The following is a 16,870-nucleotide window of genomic DNA, read 5'->3' as shown; positions in this document are numbered from 1 at the left end:
GAGGGAAGCTGAGGATTTCGATGTCGATCGTGGATTCGAGAACAGGGAGAGATTGAAGTTGTCAAAGAGGAAACGCTCAGAGCTCGGCTGCTATTGGTGGATCTACATGCTGGTCTAAACCTCTGGTTTAGGCCTAACGCCGGTACAGTTTAGACTCAACGTACGAGCTATGACTGCAGCTGCATCCCGACCACCAGGCTGGGGAGTGCGAAACACTGTCCGAGTCACAGCGCAGAAGGTGGAAGGGGAGCCACCTCTGGACCGGAACTTCTTCGTGAAGCGGGTGCTGCTCGAGTGTTGCGGGTTTCAAGCAACAGATATCTTCTGCTTGCAAAACTTCCCCAACAATGGATATTTTGATGTCACCTTCAAGAGTGTCGCAGCGTGCATCAAATTCTTGAACGTGTTCAAAGAAAAAGGTAACCAGAGTCCCCTGTCTATCCTGACTGCGGAGCCTCTATTTACGCTTCCGTCGCAGCAAAACCGGGTTGTTACACTGCACACGTACAACCCTCACGTCCCCGTGTCTGATGTGCTCACGTTCCTCGTCAGGTACGCTGAGCTGAAAAGTGACAGCGTGCAATTGAAAGACACCTTTGGCATCTGGACAAGTGAGCACCAGATCAAGGTGACTCTGAGAACAGACAGCAACGGAACCATCCTGCATCCCCCCTCCAGTTTCGCTATTGGAGTAAATCGTGGCTATCCCTACTACGTGGGACAGCCACGAGTATGCCACACCTGTGGCAAAACGGGGCACGTTGCCGCAAACTGCAATGTGACCTTCTGCAAAAACTGCAGGCAGGAGGGACACATGACTAAGGACTGCAAGGCAGACAAGTGCTGCAACCTGTGTGGGGAGGCCGGCCATCTTTACAGGGCCTGCCCGAAACGCGGGGCAACATATGCAGAAATCATATGTTGGGGGATTTGGAGCATGGCAAAGAGCTGGGGTAGTGCAACTGAGAGATCTGTTCGTAGATGGGACGTTTGCGAGTCTGGGAGCGCTGACGGAATAATATGGGTTGCCCCAAGGGAATTCATTTCGTTCCATGCAACTGAGGGCTTTTGCGAGGCAACAGGTGAGGGAATTCCCGCAGCTCCCGACGCAGGGGTTCAGGATAGAGTGATCTCAGGGACATGGGTGGGGGATGGCAGGGTGTCGGATATATACAGGGAAATGAGGGACGAGGGGGAGATCATGGTGGATGAGCTGAAGGGGAAATGGGAAGAAGAGCTGGGGGAAGAGATTGAGGAGGGGCTGTGGGCTGATGCCCTATGAAGGGTAAACTCGTCGTCCTCGTGCGCCAGGCTAAGCCTGATACAATTCAAGGTTCTACACAGGGCGCATACGACCGGAGCACGGCTCAGGGAATTTTTTGGGGTAGAGGATAGGTGTGGGAGATGCTCGAGAAGCCCAGCAAACCACACCCACATGTTTTGGTCATGTCCGGCACTACAGGGGTTCTGGGTGGGGGTGGCAAAGGTGCTTTCAAAGGTGGTGGGGGTCTAGGTCGAGCCAAGCTGGGGGTTGGCTATATTCGGGGTTGCAGAAGAGCCGGGAGTGCAGGAGGCGAAAGAGGCTGATGTTTTGGCCTTTGCGTCCCTAGTAGCCCGGCGAAGGATATTGCTTATGTGGAAGGAAGCCAAACCCCCGGGCGTGGAGATCTGGATAAATGACATGGCAGGGTTTATAAAACTAGAACGGATAAAGTTCGCACTAAGGGGTTCAGCTCAAGGGTTCACCAGGCGGTGGCAACCATTCATTGACTACCTCACAGAACGATAGAGGAAATGGGAAGGTAACAGCAGCAACCCAGGAGGGGAGGGGGGGGCGGTCCCTGGCTGGTCCTCAGGGATGTCTCTGTATATGTACAGATATTTGTATGAGGTTTTGCATACTGGATTGTTGGATTTTACTTTTGGAGAGTTATTATTTTTGATAAGGCAGTTACCACTTAGTTTTTGTTTTATATATTATTTATTTATTTGTTAAAAACCGGCCACTGTTATTTATACGGTTTTATTGTTGTTAAAAGTTAAAAAAGGAAAACCTTTGTATTGTTATGTTTGGCCAAAAAATTTGAATAAAATATATTAAAAAAAAAAAGGTTTTTCATCATCAAGGGCGTTCAAAAGGTGAGAGAGAGACGAGGGGTTATGTCCAGGCTCCAGAAAAGTATGCAGAATTTGCTCCAGCTGCAGTCGATGGGGGTGAATGTCAAGGAGGATCTCCAAGAGGTGAAGAGCCAGCAAGCCTCGCTCTACACCTCGGAGGCCTCCAAGGTTATCTTCCGTTCCAGAGTCCGCTCCGTGGAGCAGGATGAAACGTGCTCACGCTTCTTCTTCCAAAAGGTGCACAGAGAGACCTCTGTGATCAGCAGCCTGAAGGAAGAAGATGTCTCTGTAAAGTCATCACAGTCTGACATCCTGAGGATCAGCCAATCCTTTTATGCCGGACTGTATGACCTGAAACCAACAGATAGCATTGTTTCCCAGACCTTCCTGTTGACTATCACGGAGGTCATAGGCGACAGCGAGCTGGAAAACCTGGACAAACCGCTAACTATGGACGAGCTGACAAAGGCCGTCAAGTCCTTTGAGACGAGTAAAAACCCCGGAAGCGACGGCTTACCGGTTGAGTTGTATTCGGCTCTGTGGGACTGGATGGGCCCAGACCTGCTGGAAGTGTACGAGAGTATGCTTCTGGAAGGCAGCATGTCAGAGTCCATGAGGAAAGGCATCATCACCCTCATCGACAAGCAGAAGGGGGAAAGGGAAGAAATTCGAAATTGGCGACCCATTTCACTGTTGAATGTGGATTACAAAATTCTAGCCAAGGTCATCGCCAATCGAGTCAAGTCTGCTCTGGAGTCGGTGATCCACCCTGACCAGACCTGTGCTGTACCCGGCAGGAAGATCTCTGATAGCCTCGCGCTACTCAGGGATACGATCGCCTACGTGCAGGACAGTAGGGTGGACACCTGCCTAATCAGCCTTGATCAGGAGAAGGCTTTTGACAGAATATCGCACACCTACATGATGGATGTGCTCTCCAAAATGGGGTTTGGGGAGGGAATTCGCAATTGGATCAAACTGCTCTACACAAACATCTATAGCGCAGTCTCAATCAATGGGTGGGAATCAGAAAAGTTCCAGATCAAATCTGGAGTCAGGCAGGGCTGCCCTCTCTCCTCTGCCCTGTTTGTGTGCTGCATAGAACCTTTTGCAGAGTCCATCAGGAAGGATCCGGGTATAAGAGGAGTGACGATCCCAGGCAGCGGAGGCGTGCAAGTCAAGGCCTCCCTGTACATGGACGACATTGCCGTCTTCTGCTCGGATCCTGCATCTGTACGCAGGCTCTTGAATGCCTGCGACCAGTTTGAACTGGCCTCGAGAGCCAAGGTAAACCGTGGCAAGAGCAAGGCCATGTTCTTTGGGAACTGGGCCGACCGGTCCTTTGTCCCCTTCACTGTCAGGTCAGATTACCTGAAGGTGCTGGGGATATGGTTCGCAGCTGCTGGGGCATGCACCAAAACCTGGGAGGAGCGCTTAGCAAAGGCAAGGCAGAAACTGGGCTGGTGGGAGCAACGCTCCCTCTCCATTGCGGGCAAAACCCTGGTCATCAGGTGTGAGGTACTCTCGGTGTTACTGTACGTGGCGCAGGTCTGGCCCATAACCCGACCCTACGCCGCAGCAGTCACCCAGGCCATCTTCAAATTCATCTGGAGATCCAAGATAGACCGTGTCCAAAGGGACACCATGTACAAACCTCTGGAGAAGGGAGGGCGGAACGTACCCAACGCCTCCCTCATCCTGTTGGCCACCTTTGTGTCCAGCTGCATCAAGCTGTGCGTGGACCCCCAGTATGCAAACACCAAGTGTCACTACATACTGAGGTTCTACCTGTCCCCGGTGTTACGAAGGATGGGCCTGGCCTCATTGCCGCGGAACGCTCCAAGTAGTTGGACCGTGCCGTACCACCTGTCCTTTGTGGAAAAGATTTTGGAGGAAAACTCCTTTGACCACAAGGCAATGAAGCAGTGGTCAGCATGTAATGTCCTCGAGGCCCTCAGCGAAAAGGAGACCGTGGAGGACGTTGGATGGTTCCCTGAGCAGACTGTCAGAGTCATCTGGCAGAACGCCTCATCACCAGAACTTTCAAACAAGCACCAAGACCTAGCTTGGCTGGTGGTGAGAAGGGCCCTCCCTGTCAGATTCTTCATGCACACCCGAAGGCTCTGCGCCAATGCACGCTGCCCTCGGAGTGGCTGTGGGGGAAATGAGATGGTCACACACCTCCTTGTGGAATGTGCCTTTGCAAAGAAGGTCTGGAGAGAGATGCAGTGGTATTTGTCAAGGTTTATCCCAAACAGCTCTGTGACACAGGACTCTGTGCTCTACGGACTGTTTCCAGGGACACACACCGAGACAAATATCAACTGCTGCTGGAAGGTCATCAACTCGGTGAAAGACGCTCTTTGGTCTGCTTGAAACTTGCTGATCTTCCAGTGCAAAGAATTGTCCTCGACCGAGTGTTGCAGACTGGCACATTCCAAGGTCCAGGACAACGTGCTGAGGGACGCACTCAAGCTTGGGGCAGCTGACGCCAAGGGGCAATGGGGAAAGACCACTGTGTAAGGTTTTTCCAGCAAATGTACACCGAGGGGCGGGTAACAGTGTAAACCCTCCTCGGTCTGGGCCACCAACACACAAATGTATTTAAAAAAATAAACATGACAATGTAAATATTTAAGAAGGAATTGAAACGTAAAGAGTGATATGTGTATAATATTATCAAAATTGAATGTAAGAAAGTCAAGGCAATGTGTAACTCTGCCGGAAATGTACAGTCAAGACAATTCGAAATGCTCTGAAATGCTTATGATAAATTTAATGTATAAAGTATATTTTTTTGAATGAAAAAAAACCTCCTGCTGGCACGTAGATGGAATTGCACCAGCATCACCACCGTGTCGTCGACTGCCTTCCTCCAGGAAAAGATGTTTCCTCTGCCTTGACAACAACATGTTAAGCTATAATTCAGCTATTCATTTGGCAATACAGTTTCTACCAAAGCATAGTTTATCACAAACTTACTTCTAAAAGTGCACCCATAAATTGTATTCGCTATTCAAGCAGCGACCTAGCGTTGACTTTGGTGTATTAACGCCTCGGGTCTTCTGCTGTACCAACTGAGCCATTGAGGCAAAGCCTCAAAATCCACAGTGTTTGTTCAATGTTGACCGTTCACCTTTTAGCCCTTGAGGCCATTATCTGCATTTTAAAGCCAAAGCTGTGGGTACACTTTGAGCAGCCAGTAGGTTGGGCCTCCTTTTAAATGCACAATGTTTCTGACACTATCTCAATTAATGTCTTCCTCCCTCTCTTCCTCAATTGTTTCAGCATGCATTGCTTTGTGACGGGGATTGTTTAGCGTATCCCTTTTAGCCCTTGTGGGCTTCACCTTCATCTTAATGACAAAGGTGTGGGCACACTGTGAATGGCCAGCTTCTCCTTGCAGGTTGCGCCTGTGTTCTAAGGGATAACGTGTCTGAGTCTGCATCGCAAGCTGATGTATTTTTCTCTAAGCTGCCTCAATGTTTTCTGAAGATTTTTCACTTTGGCAGGATGCAGACTGGAAGGATGGCAAAACTGGTCATGCTGTCTGCAGAGCAATTCAGTGCATGCCTCCTTATCGCAGTAGGCAACACATCAATCCCATCATTTGAAGTTCCTGAGGATAATCTTCAGGGAGGGCAGGATTGTGTTCAAACGATTTCCAACCTCTGATGTCACGTTGCCATCTCTGCTGTTGGCAGAAAGGAAGGCAACTTGCTTGCAGCAGCCCTCCAAATGATTGGTCTTCTCTGTGCAGCAGCATGAGGAAAATGCATTGAAATGTGTGAACTGTGGTTTGAATGAAACAACTGGTGGTCGTGACGTTTTGTCTCTTGAGTAAAATCTAGTGGAGAATGTGGGCACCGATCCCACTACCTCTCACATGCAAAGCGAGCGCTCTGCCACTTGAGCTAATTCCCCCTGGTCGGCACCAAATGTGTGCCAATTGTCCTAACTTTCTGCAAAATGATGTTGTAACAGCAGTAGAATTGTTGATTGGTGGCTCCCTGATGCCTCAACAAAGTATATGTTATAACAAACACCAATGAATGGAAGCCTTCTTAGCGCAGTAGGCAGCATGTCAGTCTCATAATCTGAATGTCCTGAGTTCAATCCTCAGAGAGGGCAGATTTTTATTAAAAAATCCTTCGCCTTTTCCACTTATTTCATATTCCCATCTCCGCCGCTGATAGAAATGCAGACAACCTGCTTGCAGCAGCTCTGCAAATCATTCGGCATCACTGTGTTGTGGCAGATGAAAAACATCTGAAAGTGCCTCACCACTGCTTGCAATGAAACGACCGGGGAGCCTGATGCTTTGCCCAAAGGGAAAATCAATGTGAAGAATGTGGCCATCTATCTGACTCCACCATGCTAATCCAGCTCTCTAACATTTGCAACAATTCCCCCAACTTGGCTGTGTTTTCATGTTTCTGGCTGCCCAGGATCACTTCAGTCTCTGTCTCCAAGATACTCGAAAAACGGCAGAGCAATTCTGCTTTGGCTATGCCTGCTACCTCAACACAGCGATTTTTCGAATCGACTCAACGTGACCAAGCAACTGCAGCTTGTACCACCAGCAGAATGGAAAACCACAGTGGCCGGGTAATGATCAGTGAGGGGCCTGAAGGTTCGTATTAGAAAAACTGGGAGGGAAATTTGCAGTCAGCACAAGTGGAAGGGAGCAGTCGACACCCCTGCCTCAGTGATAGAAATCTTCCTTTGCTTGCAGGTGAGTGCCTACTTTTTGGATGCATTGCTGCTCAAAGGAACTCCTGCTGGCACACAGATGGAATTGCAGCAGCATCACCACCGTGTTGTCGACTGCCTTCCTCCAGGAAAAGATGTTTCCTCTGCCTTGACAACAACATGTTAAGCTATAATTCAGCTATTCATTTGGCAATACAGTTTCTACCAAAGCATTGTTTATCACACACTTACTTCTAAAAGTGCACCCATAAATTGTATTCGCCATTCAAGAAGCGACCTAGCGTTGACTTTGGTGTATTAACGCCTCGGGTCTTCTGCTGTACCAACTGAGCCATTGAGGCAAAGCCTCAAAATCCACAGTGTTTGTTCAATGTTGACCGTTCACCTTTTAGCCCTTGAGGCCATTATCTGCATTTTAAAGCCAAAGCTGTGGGTACACTTTGAGCAGCCAGTAGGTTGGGCCTCCTTTTAAATGCACAATGTTTCTGACACTATCTCAATTAATGTCTTCCTCCCTCTCTCCCTCAATTGTTTCAGCACGCATTGCTTTGTGACGGGGATTGTTTACCGTATCCCTTTTAGCCCTTGTGGGCTTCACCTTCATCTTAATGACAAAGGTGTGGGCACACTGTGAATGGCCAGCTTCTCCTTGCAGGTTGCGCCTGTGTTCTAAGGGATAACGTGTCTGAGTCTGCATCGCAAGCTGATGTATTTTTCTCTAAGCTGCCTCAATGTTTTCTGAAGATTTTTCACTTTGGCAGGATGCAGACTGTAAGGATGGCAAAACTGGTCATGCTGTCTGCAGAGCAATTCAGTGCATGCCTCCTTATCGCAGTAGGCAGCACATCAATCCCATCATTTGAAGTTCCTGAGGATAATCTTCAGGGAGGGCAGCATTGTGTTCAAACGATTTCCAACCTCTGATGTCACGTTGCCATCTCTGCTGTTGGCAGAAAGGAAGGCAACTTGCTTGCAGCAGCCCTCCAAATGATTGGTCTTCTCTGTGCAGCAGCATGAGGAAAAAGCATTGAAATGTGTGAACTGTGGTTTGAATGAAACAACTGGTGGTCGTGACGTTTTGTCCCTTGAGTAAAATCTAGTGGAGAATGAGGGCATCGATCCCACTACCTCTCACATGCGAAGCGAGCGCTCTGCCACTTGAGCTAATTCCCCCTGCTCGGCACCAAATGTGTGCCAATTGTCCTCACTATCTGCAAGATGATGTTGGAACAGCAGCATAATTGTGCATGGGGGCTCCCTGATGCCTCAACAAAGTATATGTTATAACAAACACCATCAGCCAGAAGTGTTCTTAGCGCAGTAGGCAGTGCGTCAGTCTCATAATCTGAAAGTCATGAGTTCAATCCTCAGAGAAGGTATATTTTGTTTAAAAATTCCTTCGCCTTTTCCACTTATTTCATATTCCCATCTCCGCCGCTGAGAGAAATGCAGACAACCTGCTTGCAGCAGCTCTGCAAATCATTCGGCATCACTGTGTTGCGGCAGATGAAAAACATCTGAAAGTGCCTCACCACTGCTTGCAATGAAACGACCGGAGAGCCTGATGCTTTGCCCAAAGGGAAAATCAACATGAAGAATGTGGCCATCTATCTGACAACACCATGCTGATGCACCTAATTGCTCATTTTGGCTGTGAGGCTATTCAGGAAATGTTTTCACCAAGTTTTTGGTGGAAAAGGGACAGGCTGTTTTCTTCAAGCCAGAATTGAGCCAGCAATTTAAGGGTGTCAGTTTGAATGATCTACAGTCCTCCGCTCTACCAGCTGAGCTATCGAAGGAGAGGCCACATGCAGCCTTTCTTTTCTGTGTATTTCCCATGTGCCATTAGCGATTGGACACTTCATCTCACTCTGCATGTTGCAGCTATGTGAGACTTTGAGCCATTAACAGATCTCCATAGCAGGAGTCTGTGCTACTTTCAATTAAAGGTTTCACGATGCAAACTGCAGATCAAAGCTTTCCCTTCTCCTTGCATTGCAATTTCAGACAAACACTCAATTCTGCCTTGGCGAACCTTGCAAATGCACCTATTTGCTCACTTTGTCTGGAAGGCCATTCAGGAAATGCGCTCACATGTCAGTGAGCTGAGTGACTGACTTTCTATTTGAAAGACATTCATTCAACCTCAGAGATAGGGGCAGATCATGCACACATTTAATTTCTTTACTCGCCTCGGCTGTGCATCTTTGACGCTTGCTAAAATTAAATAATCTTCATAGTTGCAACTGTCTGTAAATTTTAATCTCCCTCCAATTTGTGTGCAACAGCACATTATAAACTTGGAGCTGTGTGACCTGGCCGGAAGATGAGCTGAGCTTGACTAGTAATAGGAATAGATTAATGGACTGCCTCTCACAATAAAAGCGCAGGGTCTAGAAGTTGAAGTCATTCCCTACATCATGGCACAACACACAATGACTTGCTTCACTGGATATGCTGCACACCTATCTGTCATGATATTCAGGTAAACATCATGGTACAAACATACATACATACTGATGGACAGATCAACGGACCAATCAACACACACACAACACCACAGCCAATCACAGGCAAGAGCATACACAGTACAAAACAGGGAACACGACACTTCCCGGGCATCACAGCAGGAGACAGCTCAAGGCACAGGGCCCACAGCAAGCCACTCAGACATCCACCATGTGCTGAGTGCCACTCCAAGATAGTATTAGGAATAGGTCCACAGATTCTATGGTTATGATCGAAACTCAGTAACCAGTTTACCACTGTAAATAAATGTTAGTAATAAAACTGAGTTGTACCATTCGCAACCGTGTTGGTTCGTCTGTGTAGCAGAGTACCCAACACATCATAGTACCAGGGTAACTGTGGGACCTACCTACGAATCCTCCGGAATCTGTCATCCTGCGCCATGGACACCGTCAGCACGCCGCAGCCGCCACAAGTTGCTGGAAACCTCGGCGTCAATTGGAAGCTGGTCAAACAGCGCTTCCAGCTCTTTCTGGAAACCAACGAAAAGGAGAGCGCTTCGGACACCAGAAAGATCGCCATCCTCCTCTCCATGGCAGGTCAACACGCCATCCATATCTACAACTCCCTGGCGTTTGCGGAAGGTGAGAACAAGACCAAGTACAAGACGGTCCTTCTCAAACTCGACCAACACTTCACCGTCGAGGTCAATGAGAGTTTCGAGAAGTATCTCTTCCAGCAACGCCTGTGCAGGATAAGGATGAGCCCTTTCAATCCTTCCTTATGCACCTCCGTATCCTCGTGCAGTCCTGCTGTTACGACACCACCTCCGATTCAATAATTCGGGACCAGATTGTTTTTGGGGTCACCCCAGGCACCCTACGCCAGCAGCTCTTAAAAATTAAAGGCCTCACCCTAGCCTCCACAATCGAAGCCTGTGTCCTGCATGAAAACGCGACTGGCCGCTACTCCCAATTTCAAGCGGCCGAATCGGCGCGGCAGGGGTCCTACGTGGCCGGATCGGCGACGCAGGCGTACTACGAGGCCGAACGGCTCCAGGCGATCGAGTTCCTCCCGGCCCGTGGCCCGGACGAGGGCGGCCATTTTGCGCGCTTTTCGAGGCCTCCCGCGTTTGTGCGCGCCAAAAACGACATCAACACAGAGGGACGTGATGCGCAGGCACGCTCGACGCAAGACCGAACTGCGCATGCGCGGTGGCGCAACGAACACCATGACGTCACGACGTGCGGCAAATGCGGAGCCGCACATTTAAAGCGGCAATGTCCGGCAAGAAACAGACAATGCCTCCGCTGTGGCAAGGTGGGCCACTACGCTGCCTACTGTCGAGCAGCTCAACCTGCCAATGTTCCCCAATTCCGACAACCTCGCAGGGATGTGCGGACCATTCAGCCTCCTTACTACGAGTCGTGCCCAGACGATATCCAGACAGTGACACAGACGACCGGGATGCCTTCCGTGTTGCGGTCATTGATGGGAACCGGATGTCTCCAGCCAGGACCCACCAGCCGTTGCAAGTGAACACTGTCAATCCGGGTGATGAATGGTGTGCCACCCTAACGGTCAACCGATCACCGATAACATTCCGTCTGGACACTGGCGCCTCTGCCAACCTGATAGCATGGTCAGCCTTCTACGCCTTGAAGGTCAGACCACCAATTCGGCCATCCCGTTGCAAATTGGTCGACTACAATGGAAACGTTATCCCGGCCATGGGATCCTGCCAGCTCCAGGTGACACAAAACACACACACGGCCACACTCTCATTCAAAATAGTCGGATCATCAAAGGACTCCCTGCTAGGCGCACAGGCATGCAAGGTTCTCCACCTCATGCAACGAGTCCACGCTCTGTCTCCAGAAGACACATCTGACTTCCCGGATGCAGAATTCAGGGCATAGCTCCAATCGCTCCTCGCCCACAACCAGGAGGCATTCGAGGGCATGGGAACACTTCCCTACACCTACAGAATACGGCTCAAACCGGACGCCACCCCGGTCATTCACGCACCTCGCAGGGTCCCAGCGCCACTCAAAGACCGCCTCAAGCAGCAGCTGCAGGATCTCCAGGACCAAGGGGTGCTGTCCCGGGTCACGGAGCCTATGCCATGGGTCAGCTCCATGGTGTGTGTTAAGAAGCCCTCTGGCGAGCTCCGGATCTGCATTGATCCAAAAGACCTCAACAACAACATAATGAGGGAACACTACCCCATACCCAAGAGGGAAGAGATCACGAGCGAAAAGACCCGGGCAAAAATCTTCACAAAACTGGATGCCTCAAAGGGTTTTTGGCAGATCCAACTGGATCAGTCCAGCCGAAAGCTGTGCACCTTCAACACCCCTTTCGGCAGGTTCTGCTATAACAGAATGCCATTTGGCATCATCTCGGCATCCGAGGTCTTTCACAGGATCATGGAGCAGATGATGGAGGGCATCGAAGGGGTGCGCGTCTACGTGGACGACGTCATCATCTGGTCCACCACACCACAGGAGCACATCAATTGTCTCCAACGCGTCTTTGCGCGCAAAGGGGAAAACGGCCTGCGCCTCAACCGAGCCAAGTGTTCTTTCGGCCAAACCGAGCGGAAGTTCCTGGGGGACCACATTTCCCGGTCAGGGGTCCGTCCGGATGCAGACAAGGTGAGCGCCATTACAGCCATGCCGCAGCCGGCAGACAAGAAAGTAGTGCTACGCTTCCTAGGCATGGTCAACTTCCTGGGGAAGTTCATTCCCAACCGTGCCTCCCACACGACGGCTCTGCGCCACCTCGTCAAGAACTCCACGGAGTTCCAGTGGCTGCCCACACACCAGAAGGAATGGGAGGAGCTCACAATTAAGCTCACCACAGCCCCGGTATTGGCGTTTTTCGACACATCTCGTGACACTAAAATTTCGACTGATGCCAGCCAGTCCGGCATTGGAGCGGTACTCCTACAGCGGGATGACACTGCGTCATGTGCCCCAGTGGCCTATGCCTCGCGGGCCATGACCCCCACAGAACAGCGCTTCGCGCAGATCGAAAAGGAGTGCCTGGGTTTGCTGACCGGAATAGACAAGTTCCATGACTACGTGTATGGTCTCCCCCAGTTTACCGTTGCGACTGACCATTGCCCCCTGGCCAGCATCATCAATAAGGACCTGAACGAGATGACCCTTCGCCTCCAGCGCATCCGACTTAAACTCAGGAGGCATGACTTCCAACTGGTTTACACCCCGGGAAAGGACCTTATCATTGCGGATGCCCTATCTAGAGCAGTGAGCACACCGCCCAATTTGGAGGGGTTCGTCTGTCAGGTTGAAGCGCAGGTGGCCTTCACATCGGCAAATCTGCCAGCTGACGACTCCAGTCTGGCCCGTATTCGCCGGGAGACTGCAGCTGACCCCCTTCTACAACGGGTGATGCGCCACATGACGGGAGAGTGGCTCAAAGGACAGTGCCTGCAATTCTACAATGTCCGAGACGACTTGACCGTCATTGATGGTGTCCTCCTAAAGCTGGACCGAATTGTGATTCCGCACAGCATGCACAAGCTGGTCCTCGACCAACTACAGGAAGGCCATCTGGGGGTCGAGAACTGCAGGCGGAGGGCCCGATAGGCGGTATACTGGCCGGGCATCAGTGATGGCATTGCCAATATGGTGCTCAACTGCCCCACCTGCCAAAGGTTTCAACCGGCGCAACCTCCTGAGACGCTTCAGCCCCATGAGCTGGTGACGTCCCCCTGGGCGAAGGTGGGTGTGGACCTTTTTCACGCGCTTGGCAGGGACTATGTAATCGTCGTTGATTACTTTTCAAACTATCCAGAGGTCATACGCCTGCACGATTTGACATCGTCCGCTGTCATAAGGGCCTGCAAAGACACCTTCGCTCACCACGGCATTCCGATTACTGTCATGTCGGACAATGGGCATGTTTTGCCAGCCAGGAATGGTCGTCCTTTGCTGCTGCGTATGGCTTTACACACGTGACGTCCAGCCCTCTGCATCCCCAGTCCAATGGGAAGGCGGAGAAGGGCGTTCACATCATCAAGGGGCTCCTCTGCAAGGTTGCTGCTGCCGGATCGGATATCTGCCTCGCCCTGCTGGCCTATCGTTTGGCCCCATTAGCCTCTGGCCTCTCACCAGCCCAGCTGTTGATGGGTCGCGCCTTCAGGACCACTGTGCCATCCATTCTGGTACCCACAACCAACCATGCTCCAGTACTACACAGAATGCAACAGCAGCGCGTTCACCAGAAGAGGGCATATGACACACGAGCAACTGATCTTCCCGTCCTGGTGCCTGGAGACGACGTCCACATCCACCTACCAGAAGGTGGCTGGCCAGCACCTGCCGAAGTTCTCCGACGCGCGGCTCCCCGCTCGTTCCTGGTTCGCATGCCTGATGGATCCATTCGTAGGCGCAATTGTCGGGCTCTTCGCCTACTTCCACGCTCGCTACGGGAACTTGCACCGGCACCGCGCCCTCCTGTTGTTCCTGATATCGACTTCGTGGAGCTGCCTCCCACCATGCCCCTTCCGTATTCGCCCGTGGCCAGGCCCATTCCTCAGCCGGTGGATCCAGACCCACCCTTGAAGCGGTCGACCCGAATTCATCGCCCACCTACTAGACTGGACTTATGAGACTGTTTATATATTGAACTCATGCCACCACTGTGTTAATATGTTTATGTTCTTATCGTTACAGGAATTTGTTTTATCGTTCAACATTTCCCGGTTCTTTGTTTATGGTACAACCTCGTTATTATGTCACACCCGACATCGCCCTTGTATATAGTTAAGCCCCATGTACATGCTGTAAATATTACACACACACATTTAGCTACACTCAGTACACATCTCTATTTATAACCACGTAGGCACATAATCTTGTAAAAAGGGGGGGATGTCATGATATTCAGGTGAACATCACAGCACATACATACATACATACATAATGATGGACAGATCAACGGACCAATTAACACACACAACACGACAGCCAATCACAGACAAGAGCATACAGAGTACAAAACAGGGAACACGACACTTCCTGGGCACTCGAGCAGGAGACGGCTCAGGGCACAGACCTAATTGCCAGCCACTCAGACATTCACCATGTGCTGAGTACCAGAGTTTACTATGTAAATAGTTGATAGAAATAAAACTGCGTTGTACCATTCGCAACCGTGTTGGTTCGTCTGTGTATCAGAGTACCCAACACTGTCAGCCTGCTGCTCAAATACTGTAGATACTTTTCTCCATCAGCAAGTACTCAAAGCAACGGGTGAGCTTCATCTGAAGGGATTTCAAATAGGATGATGACAGAAGCAGACAAGAGTGCAATGATATGGATTGAATTAGACACGAGCTGAAAGTTGCTGCTGGGATGACTGTGCAGGGGCAATGAGGAGGTGTGTCCGACTGACAGAAGACTACTTGTATTTTGAATTGTGTTCTGAGAGTTTGGATGCATGGTAGTCAAAGGAATGCCCTGTTGGCCAGCAGGTGCCGAAGAGAATGCAAAGAGCCAGCTACTAGGTGTTTTGAAAAATGAAAAGAAGGGCTGCTGCGCCTGTAGATGAATATGCGAAGGAGTAATGTAAAGGGAAAAGTTTGAATGAGCGTCATGTGTTTAGTTGGGGCTGTTTAGGGCAGGGCTAAATCGCTGGCTTTTAAAGCAGCCCAACGCAGGCCAGCAGCACGGTTTGATTCCCGTAACAGCCTCCCCGAACAGGCGCCGGAATGTGGTGACTAGGGGGTTTTCACAGTAACTTCATTTGAAGCCTGTAGCACCCTCAATATGACGCGAGGCAGGTTGAGGTAATGTCAATTGAAGGCTTTATTAAGCAGAACTTTATCCTCAGCAGCGTGGTTACAGAATGCAGCTGCTGAGGGAAATGGAGGGAAAACTGGGTTCTTATATCGGCATTTCTGGGTGGAGTCCAGTAGGTGGCAGATCCGATCAGGACCTGGCATCCCTCCACCAATAGCCTGTCGACACCTGGTGTACTGTATTACCCCTAATACATACCACCACAAAGCCTACTTGTGACAATAAGAGATTTTCATTTTTCATTTCAGTTGCGCTTGGAATGGTTTTTGTTGAAAAAGAGAAGAGTGGCTTCCTTCGAGCCGGAATTGAACCAGCGACCTAAGGATGTCAGTTTTAATGATCTACAGTCCTCCGCTCTACAAGCTGAGCTATCGAAGGAGAGGCCACATGCAGTCTTTCTTTTCTGGTTATTTCCCACCTGCCATTAGCGGTTAGACGCTTCATCTAACTCTGCATGTTGCAGCTATGTGAGACTTTGAGTCATTAGCAGAACTCCATAGCAGGAGCCTGTGCTACTTTCAATTCAAGGTTTCACGATACAATCTGCAGATCAAAGCTTTCCCTCCTCCTTGCATTGCAATTTCAGACAAACACTCAATTCTGCCTTAGCGAACCTTGCAAATGCACCTATTTGCTGACTTTGTCTGGAAGGCCATTCAGCAGATGCCCTCAGATGTCAGTGAGCTGAGTGACTGGCTTTCTATTTGAAAGACATTCATTCAACCTCAGAGATAGGGGCAGATCATGCACACATTTAATTTCTTTACTCGCCTCGGCAGTGCATCTTTGACGCTTGCTAAAATTAAATAATCTTCATAGTTCCAACTGTCTGTAAATTTTAATCTCCCTCCAATTTGTGTGCAACAGCACATTATAAACTTGGAGCTGTGTGACCTGGCCGAAAGGTGAGCTGAGCTTGACTGAACATAGAACATAGAAAATACAGCACAGAACAGGCCCTTCGGCCCACGATGTTGTGCCGAACCTTTGTCCTAGATTAATCATAGATTATCATTGAATCCACAGTGCAGAAGGAGGCCACCCGGCCCCCCGAGTCTGCACCAGCCCCCGGAAAGAGCACCCCACCCAAACCCAACACCTCCACCCAACACCAAGGGCAATTTGGACATTAAGGGCAATTTATCATTGGCCAATTCACCTAACCCGCACATCTTTGGACTGTGGGAGGAAACCGGAGCACCCGGAGGAAACCCACGCAGACACGGGGAGGACGTGCAGACTCCACACAGACAATGACCCAAGCCGAAATCGAACCTGGGACCATGGATCTGTGAAGCAATTGTGCTATCCACAATGCTACCGTGCTGCCCTTAAGAACAAATAAATCTACACTATATAATTTTCCCGTAATCCATGTACCTATCCAACAGCTGCTTGAAGGTCACTAATGTTTCTGACTCAACTACTTCCACAGGCAGTGCATTCCATGCCCCCACTACTCTCTGGGTAAAGAACCTACCTCTGATATCCCTCCTATATCTTCCACCTTTCACCTTAAATTTATGTCCCCTTGTAATGGTGTGTTCCACCTGGGGAAAAAGTCTCTGACTGTCTACTCTATCTATTCCCCTGATCATCTTATAAACCTCTATCAAGTCGCCCCTCATCCTTCTCCGCTCTAATGAGAAAAGGCCTAGCACCCTCAACCTTTCCTCGTAAGACCTACTCTCCATTCCAGGCAACATCCTGGTAAATCTTCTTTGCACCTTTTCCAGAGC

General features: G+C 50.0%; 2 non-coding genes across 2 annotated transcripts; one reads left to right on the top strand and one right to left on the bottom strand.

The window, feature by feature from the left end:
* Window positions 1-6,176: 6,176 nt before the first annotated feature.
* Window positions 6,177-6,249, top strand: trnam-cau (transfer RNA methionine (anticodon CAU)). The gene has a single exon. It is a non-coding gene; the product is annotated as a tRNA-Met (tRNA).
* Window positions 6,250-15,421: 9,172 nt separating this feature from the next.
* On the bottom strand, window positions 15,422-15,509 carry trnay-gua (transfer RNA tyrosine (anticodon GUA)). Its single transcript is given in 2 exon segments — window positions 15,422-15,457; window positions 15,473-15,509. It is a non-coding gene; the product is annotated as a tRNA-Tyr (tRNA).
* Between the last annotated feature and the right edge of the window lie 1,361 nt (window positions 15,510-16,870).

Source organism: Scyliorhinus torazame, chromosome 11, assembly GCF_047496885.1.
Source record: "Scyliorhinus torazame isolate Kashiwa2021f chromosome 11, sScyTor2.1, whole genome shotgun sequence".
NCBI classification, from domain to species: Eukaryota; Metazoa; Chordata; class Chondrichthyes; order Carcharhiniformes; family Scyliorhinidae; genus Scyliorhinus; species Scyliorhinus torazame.
This window is presented reverse-complemented; position numbering and strand designations above follow the sequence as displayed.